The sequence below is a fragment of the Anser brachyrhynchus genome, assembly GCF_964034855.1.
Source record: "Anser brachyrhynchus genome assembly, chromosome: 1".
NCBI classification, from domain to species: Eukaryota; Metazoa; Chordata; class Aves; order Anseriformes; family Anatidae; genus Anser; species Anser brachyrhynchus.
This window is the reverse complement of record NC_137694.1, coordinates 184,760,736-184,769,268: the sequence shown is the minus strand read 5'-3', so window position 1 is coordinate 184,769,268 and position 8,533 is coordinate 184,760,736. Positions and strand designations below refer to the sequence as shown.

The window sequence follows — 8,533 nt, the reverse complement described above, 5'->3', positions numbered from 1 at the left end:
TTCAGCCGACTATCAACCAATACTCCCAGGTCCCTCTCGGCCAGGCAGCTCTCCAACCACTCATCTCCCAGCCTGTATCTCTGCTTGGGGTTGTTGCGCCCCAGGTGCAGGACCAGGCACTTGGCCTTGTTGAACTTCATACAGTTGACCTCAGCCCATCGCTCCAGCCTATCCAGATCCTCCTGCAGAGCCTTCCTGCCCTCGAGCAGATCGACACACGCACCTAACTTGGTGTCATCTGCAAACTTACTGAGGGTGCACTGGACGCCCTCATCCAGATCATCGATAAAGATATTAAAGAGGACCTGCCCCAGTACCGAGCCCTGGGGGACACCACTAGTGACCGGCCTCCAACCAGATTTGGCTCCATTCACCACAACTCTTTGGGCCCGGCTATCCAGCCAGTTTCTAACCCAGTGAAGCGTACGCCAGTCCAAGCCCCGAGCAGCCAGTTTCTTGAGGAGAATGTTGTGGGGAACGGTGTCAAAAGCCTTACTGAGGTCAAGGTAAACCACATCCACAGCCTTTGCTGCCTTACAGTCAAGACACAATGCCCAAAAGGGTGTCAGAAGCCACCAGAGCCATCCGCTGCCACCACCAGCAAGCACCTCCTGTACATTCATCCTGCTGAGTGCCACCAGTAACACGCCGTCCACTGAAGTGAGTGGCTGGGGAGGGAGCTCACCAACAGCCCCTGAAGAGCTGCAGCTCTTTCCATCACCTCCCAAATCCCAGTGAGGCTGGTGCATGGACCCAGCCCTCCGCTGCGGGCTCAGCACCCTCATCTGCACTTAAGGGTGTTCTTTTCTTATTAACAAATAAACAAAACACGGGACCAGCTACCCAAGCCCTAGAAGTTGCCTAATTAAATGCATAAATTATGCGGCAAGATACAAAAATGTGTCTGTGGCTTTGAAGGACTTTGACAATTTCAGGCAGATGGCAAGATAGGAATTAGCACTTCTTTCAGCACCCAGCCAGAACAGATGCAACACATAATGAGGGTCAGACAGCAATGCACAACATAATTCCCTTTGCTCTCCCAAGAAACACAGAAACGCTAAGTCACTGTGTCACTACAGATTTTGTTGCTGGAAACATAACAAGTGTCAATTGTCAAGGTAAATTAAGAAAGCTGCATAAGCAGAAGCTGAAGGTAGAGGAGGATCTGCCAAAGAGGCAGCACCAGCGACAAAATACTTCCTAAAGCAGCTCCTCTAAGCTCTTCTCCTGTACACATATAGCTGTTTGTGAGGGGTTTACAAAGTCAGTAACTCTCCCTGAAGCAGTTGTTTCTTTCTCAGTGCTGATGGGAAATATATTAAGTTAATTAAAAATTGTTACCGGGGCAGCGATTCAAGAGGCATCCGACTACACAAGAATACTACACATATCTGTCTGGCTGTCTCGTTGGTCCATTTATCTATCAGTTAGAGTATTTTAACTCACAAAACAGTAAAACATCAGAGCAAAGCAATGGAAAGTTACTCTGTGCTTAACTGCCCAAGAATTATATTCAGGAAGAAAAAAGCATAGACATAATTTGTCAGCAGCTATAAAAATGGATCTTCTTGAGGCATTACCTCAACTTGGGAAAAAAAAAATGTTTAATTTGCTGCCTCGGGCCCTCCAGTATTTTCATTTTTCTAAATTAATTAGAGTACATTTGCTGTACAATAGGTAGCTACAAGTAGGGAAGTGTTTCTGTGCATTCATTCAGCTGTTCATTCACAACCTGACAAACAAAGCCAACCAGGTGTAGAGAGGAATCCCTGTTCAGGTGGCAGAGTTTCTCCTTTGTTCTGCTTTTTCACTGGCAGCTTTCAAAACCCAAATTTGCATGAGTGAAAGTCTTGCCTGGGAAAGTAAGCTCACACTTTGGGGTTCTGTTACAATGCCAAATAATTCAAGCAGCTTAAATGGATTTGCAAGGTGGATGCTCAAATGCAGATTAAAGCGTGAATCCACTTCCCAGAAAATCACCTAATTTATAGACGAGGAATCTTCAGACCTCAAGGTAGCCAAAGTGACTTGGCTTTTAAAGGAGATTACTGACAAAAAGCTCTGGCTACCAATCTGCCAGAGACTGACTGCATGACTCTTAAAGCCCCAGAACAAAAGATCAAAGCCTGCCTCAGTGAAGCCCAATATCCAACTGCTGGGTAAATAACTCCCGCTCGGCAAATAGCATTTTCCCAAATACCGTATCATGATTCAGATCTCCTGACAGGTGCAAACACAGGCTGGAAACGTGTGAGAAAATGTGTCCCGTGACTTTAGAGAACAAGCTGGGAACCTGCGTGCAGCCAGCACCTTTGAACGCAGGGGTGCAGGTGCCATCACGCTCATGAAAGCACGGGCATAGCCTCACTGCAAGGTGGTGTCAGTTTAACGGCAGTACTTTTCAGGCTGAAGCCTTCATAAGTGAGCTTTCAGCTATCTTGTTATCATCAAACCCCCATGGAGTTTCCCCCCCACAAGGCTCAGCAGACTGGCCTCCTGACTAGGCCCCCAAAAACTGCTGCTCCACCTTCTCAACGAGGTTCCTCCTCACCCCTCTCTGTAATTTTGCTTGCAGGTTTCTTTGGCAAACAGCTGAGCCCCATACTGCTACATAAGAGGATGTGTCCCCAAATGGAGGGGACAGGTGAGGATGGCTTCAGAGGGCAAGGAAATGCTTACCCAAGAGACTTTTCCTGTGGGCATGGCTACCAGAGGGGACAACTTCACCTCCCGAGAGGCAGTGAGTACCCAAAAGTCTCATTCTGGGACCAGATTCCCACCAAGCTGTCTGCTCTGTGATCATTTTTTGCTGTGTATTATGAGTACTGGAAGACTTAAAATGTGAGTGAGGCTGTAAGCAGCCCAGCAAGATGTGAGGCAGTCTACAACATCTGGCCCCCATCTATACCAAGCGTCAAATATAATTATAGGGACATGCAATAAACAGTCAGGAGTAATAAAAAGAGAAGGTAAATCTCTTGAAACCTGAACATGAAGCCACAGCACATTCACCTGGTAGAGGCCCAGGTGGCCCAGTAACGAAGAGCCACCTCCAAGAGGCTCTGAATCCGTCCCTTGGGATGTGTGCCATTAGCTTAGCGTGGAGCATTAGTGATCAACACGGAAAATATTTTTCCCAGTGATCACCACTGAGGAGAACTAAAGAATCTTGACCAAATAACATTAACTGGTGAGCTAAAACATAAACCCTGCAGTGTTGACACAGTCTTCTTGCAACTCCCGAAAAGCATATTTTACATTCCAGCTGATTCGAGGCACGTCCTGGGTAATGGATAAGAGCACTCAGCATGCCACGGAGAAGTCTGATTTTAAAACAGCAAGCTCCAGTACTCACTGGAGAACTAGCAGATGTCTGCAGAAGAACAAGTGCAACAGGGCCTTTCTGCACGGCTCTGCTATTGGCCTTCTGTCCAGCAGTGCTCACAGCAGTGGCAGAGTGGGAGCAGAAAATAAAAGAAAAAAAAAGAAAAAAGAAAAGAAAAAAAAAAAAAGAACAAGAAATTAAGGAGATAAATGACAGCCAGCCATGCAGAGTCAGGATTCAGTGTAATTCTCACATAATTCTCACAAAAACACATGATGTGGCCAAAAGAAAAAACCAATTTGGCCCACTGCTCCTACTAGCTTTTGGCATGGTCTGCATCCTTAGAAAACAAAGAGCAAGAATACTTCAAAGCAGCATGCCTTGTAGTCAGGGGTCCAGCAATGGGTTAAATAACGGTATAAGATAATGCAGCAGTAGCACATTTTATAATGATTTTTTTTCCTGGTTTTCTGCTGTCATTCACAACGTTTTCCCTAGGGAAATCATTTCGTCACCTCTGTGATGGCAGGATGAAGGAAGACTGACCCCTGCCTAGAAAGCCAGATTTATTCTTCTTAGGTGACTGCATCCATAAAATAAAAGCCATCATTTGCCAGCTTTCCTGCATGTCACACTTTTATTCTCTCTTATTACATATACATTTTTCTCTGTCGCTACCCTAGTAAGCTAACCTATATTTTACCTTCCATTTTACTGGAGGTTTTTATATAAATCTAACTCTCTAATTTTCAAACTGCATCTTCTATTTCTCCCTGCCAAAATTTATCTTTGGGAGCCAAAATTTTATCTTTCTAATAAGTAACTTTGGCCATTACAGGACAAAAAAAAACTTTGCAGTGACTCTTGTACAAATACAAAATAATCCATCAAAGAGCAAAATGTGGCCCCTAGAGTGGTCATGTCTGAAAATGCTTTGGTGTGAAATAATTTTCTTAGATGCAGTGCAGAACTTGCCACATTGTCCAAAAGGTGAAAATCATTTCTCCTACCACTACCCAGCAAAAAGCCCTTTGCAGATACCCCTGTATAGGGAGGAAGGTATGTAGCATCACATCTCCTCTCTTCTAGCGTGGAGATACCCATTTCTCCTTGTTGGTAGCCAAGGGGTTCTACACCAGTCACCTTAAGAAGATGTATAATTTTATATCTGTGATACATCCAATCAGCAAAGGGACCCTGTGGGGAGGCAGTACGGAGTATCAAGAGCACTGTAAATTTGCACCTGATTCTTATCTTACCTGAGCAGACAAAGGCTTTTATTATAACCTCTGTTCCACCAAGGAGTCTTGCCTATAAATATTAGTCATGCAGCCCAGAAGAATCAATTTTTATGATGATGACAAACCAAAGCACAAAACTGAACATTTATATGCAGGCTGCCGTTGAGCCATTTGATGATTCACAAATTAGTCCTGACCCTCCCAGATCCAGCTTTAAATGTTTCATTTTAAATGTTTCTACTGTTTCAAGTACCCTTTAACATAGCTGGAATTTGATCTGCCTGCCACTAGGTAATTATTTAACATAGCCTCTGAGTGAGGGAAAATAGATGTTTTCAAGAACAGTTCCTTTTAGCTACTGCATTCAGGGGAGAAAGATTGGTTTTATTTAGTTTCATGTCGTAGGGCCAGATTTCTTCACATCTGTTCAGACTGAGTAGTTCTTTATTTTGCAAGTAGCTCTGTTAAAATCAAACAAAGGCTGTTTGTCTTCACTCTGGCTTAACTAGAAGCACACTGCATAATCTGAATTATTTTGGTTTCACATACAGCAGTTCCTTCTAAGGGTACAATCTGATTCTTCCCATTGTATTCAACCACTCACCTTAGACCTGTTTGCACTACACTGAAGTTCAAGATACATCATCTGAAGTGTTATGCTGTTTACTGGAAACAAGAGCTGTCACCCTGACTTAGTTTTAGGATGTTCTGAGTGGATCTTTGGCAGGTGTGAAGCCTCACTGAAAATAGTGGCAGCTTCTCTGAGTTTCACACTTTGGCAAGAAATAGACACTTATATAGGATGCTTGTCTTTCTTTTGGGGAAATGTGATCTCTTTCTCCTTCCTCCACAAAGCTGGGAGATTTTCAAAGCACCCTCAGGAAGAAAAGATGATGAAGGAATCCGTTAGGATTTTTCCCTAAAAGCTTTGTTTTCAGGGATATAGGCATTTAGGATATGCCTGAAGGTTTCTTCCTGCTCTTCTTGTTACGTATGATAATTTTCAACCTTCAGTTCATGAGTTCACTCTCTAATCAGGGCCACGACACATCTCAAGCTGCTCACTTTGAATGAAAAGCTTTTCCAAGCTGAAAGCTCAATTTACCCCTGCCAGTGACATTAAGATAAGCAGTCCCTCAAGGGGTCCGGTCCTTATCTGATACACTGTGTTCTTTGCAGGCTCTGGCAGAAATTAAGTGGAGTTTCATGTACACACATTTGGGACATGTGTTCCCTGTTGAACTGGACCTTCCATTTGCACATCAAATGAAGCTTTCGGTATTTCGTTTGAGGCTCACTCCCTTGTCGAATATCACCCCTATTACAAGAGCCTATGATAATGGCATGTCAATATATCATAAAGACAAAAGATTACTGCACCGTAGGAGGTGGCTATCAATCCATTGCCTATCATCCTGTGTAATGAGTTCCCTATAACAAAGTGATACTTTTTATATCTTTTTTGACAAATGAGTTTTCCCCTAGGGGAAGCTTCATTAGATGTCCTTCACAGCCTCCTATCACAATACTGAGACCTATTATTTATGCTAGTAGCACCTAGGAAATTGAGATAAGGTGCTGTGCAAACCCAGAACATGCATGCATGCACACTACACTCATGTTGCTGCGTACTTTACTGGTGTACGCCTCCTGCTATGTCCTTTCTCTCCAGCTATTGAACCTGATCCAGTCCTTCTTTCACCTTTATTCTAGGGAGATGCATGCTGCTAGTCTGAACAAGGCTTTGTGCAGCCTTTTGCTGGAATCAAATGTGGGCAATGCCATATGATGGCAAGATTCCTACTGGCGGGAAGCAGTTAAGAATATTAATACAAGTATCTGAAAATGATTGTTTAAATTGAAGTCATTAAACCAAATTAAACATACATACAGGTGCTGCCTTTAGACTAGAAATGGACTTCTTTCACTTAAAGGAGAATTAGTTGTGAAGGGTATCTACCACCAAAAACACCAAGGGGAACTAAGGGCCTGGAGAACATTACACTTGGGAAGGTTTTAAATGACTAAAAAGGGGATTTCCACTTAAAAAAAAAAATACTCTCCGGAGCTGGACTACTGAACCCCAGTGTTGCTCCAACTCACCCCCTAAATGTGTTATGAGAAAACTCTAGAAAATGTAAAAGAAAATAACAACATCTTCCTGGGGATGTTTGAATAATCTCCCTGCATTGAACTGATATTGATGTCTGTCTCGTGGCATGATGCAAAATGGTTCAAATTATCTTTAGGAAGGGTATTTGCATTCCTTAAAATAGCCTGCCCATTTTAGAACAATTTTATATAGAATCCTATCAGACAGCCTGGAAGAGTGCTAACTTCCCTATGGGAAGTTATAGATGTCTCCATAAGGAGGCAAGGTCAAATGCTGTGTGGAAACTGAGCTTGGCTCTACATTAATATAGTGAGTATTCATGACAGCAGTGGGGGACAACATCCTTTTTAAGAGAAGAACTGATTGCTCTAGGACTGCATAATTTGTATTCAGTTGGCCATGGGAAATCTCTCTAGGTGATTTGTCACCTGGCGCTTAGGATGTGCACTGTAGATCATGACAGATCTCAGTGGAAGAATTTCTGAGAGTAATGGAAGGAACACAATAGGTTTCCTAGGTAATCGGGGGGAGACAGAAGGAGTAAAGGATTGAACCACACTAAAGGCAACAGAGAAAATGAAATTCTTATTCAAGATGGGCAAGAACTTCGCTAGATCAGTGTCACATTATTATATATGCTAGATCAAGCTTTATGACAAGTGTGATGGAGAGCAGTAACAATCATATTTCAGAGAATTTTAGTGTTTCTCTTCTGGTTTTACTTACAGACAGATACTGTGATTCATTTCTCAAAATATCAGAATGCAATATTTTCTTGCTAGGGAGGATCATGTATCCACAGCACTAACCTGAAGCTGGGAAAGAACATACAGACTCTACTTCTTCCATAAAATATTCCAATACCGTTAACACACTGCCTCCTCAGGGTACAACAGATACCAAGTCCTCCCCAAAATCAAATCATCACACAGACTTTCCCATAGCCTGTCAAAACAAGGGATCTCAGCATCATGCAAACCAGTTATGGAAAAGGAAGCTGAGGTACAGATCCGTGAAAAGATCTGATCAGGAACATCCAGAAACTGATCAGAAAAGCAAGCAATTGTGATTTCCACGCAATCTGTTCTCCAGTGCTTGGGCTTGTATCCCAAGCACCTGGCAATATAGAGGAAGGCAAAGTAAGGCAAGTCCACAGTAGGTTTTTGAAGATCTCACTTGAGCCTTTGTTCTTGCCCCTCTCTGAGGTCAAGATCTTGTTAGCTAAAGGGGTTAGCCTACGGGGACGGAAATCAGTTGTTCTTCCTCTGTTCAAGAACTAAAGGCTGCCTATAACAAACTTCGCATTTCCCTCATCCCAGTTTACCCACCCAGAATCTAGGAGGCTGTGTAATTAATTCCACTTTCAGTCGGTTGCTTAAACAAAAGCATCTGGTGCCATCTGAGTTTCCCTAGGGTATCTAAGATGTCTGCACAGGCCTGGCACATATGACATAAGATCTATGAGAAACCCACGCAATTCTGGTGAGGCAGCTGGAGGTCAGTTAAGATTTCTTTGGGCATCTCAAATGATGCTGAACACCTGTGTTAAGGCAACTGAATGGAACTTTTTAGGTTGGTGACAGACAGAGTTAACCGCAGATACCGATTCAGCACATTTTAGACCTGAATTTCCCATTGCAGGTGGCCTATTTCTCATTGCTGACATCAGAGGACACCGACGGCAGCCACATGCAGAAGTCTGTTTCCATACGTGCCTGAAGCGGGGAGGGATGAAGCTGAGCCGTAGTCCCCAGTTCTCTGTTGCTTGATCCCCTAAGCACTTCTCAGCTTCCCTGCCAATTGCGTGGAAAATGCTGCCACTGGGATTTGGAAGCACTTTATATCTGCTTC

The 8,533-nt window shown here is 43.4% G+C and overlaps 1 protein-coding gene and 1 long non-coding RNA gene across 2 annotated transcripts in view; both read right to left on the bottom strand.

The window, feature by feature from the left end:
- The window catches only part of LHFPL6 (LHFPL tetraspan subfamily member 6), a 141,286-nt gene that overhangs the window by 94,986 nt on the left and 37,767 nt on the right, over positions 1-8,533 (bottom strand). The gene's annotated exons all lie outside the window — the stretch shown is intronic.
- Positions 1-8,533, bottom strand: part of LOC308177925 — a 59,904-nt gene that overhangs the window by 24,626 nt on the left and 26,745 nt on the right. Inside the window, exon 1 of the long non-coding RNA XR_013939504.1 lies at positions 525-8,533. This exon is cut by the window's right edge and continues 26,745 nt beyond it. This is a non-coding gene — a long non-coding RNA (uncharacterized lncRNA). The remainder of the gene's footprint in view (positions 1-524) is intronic.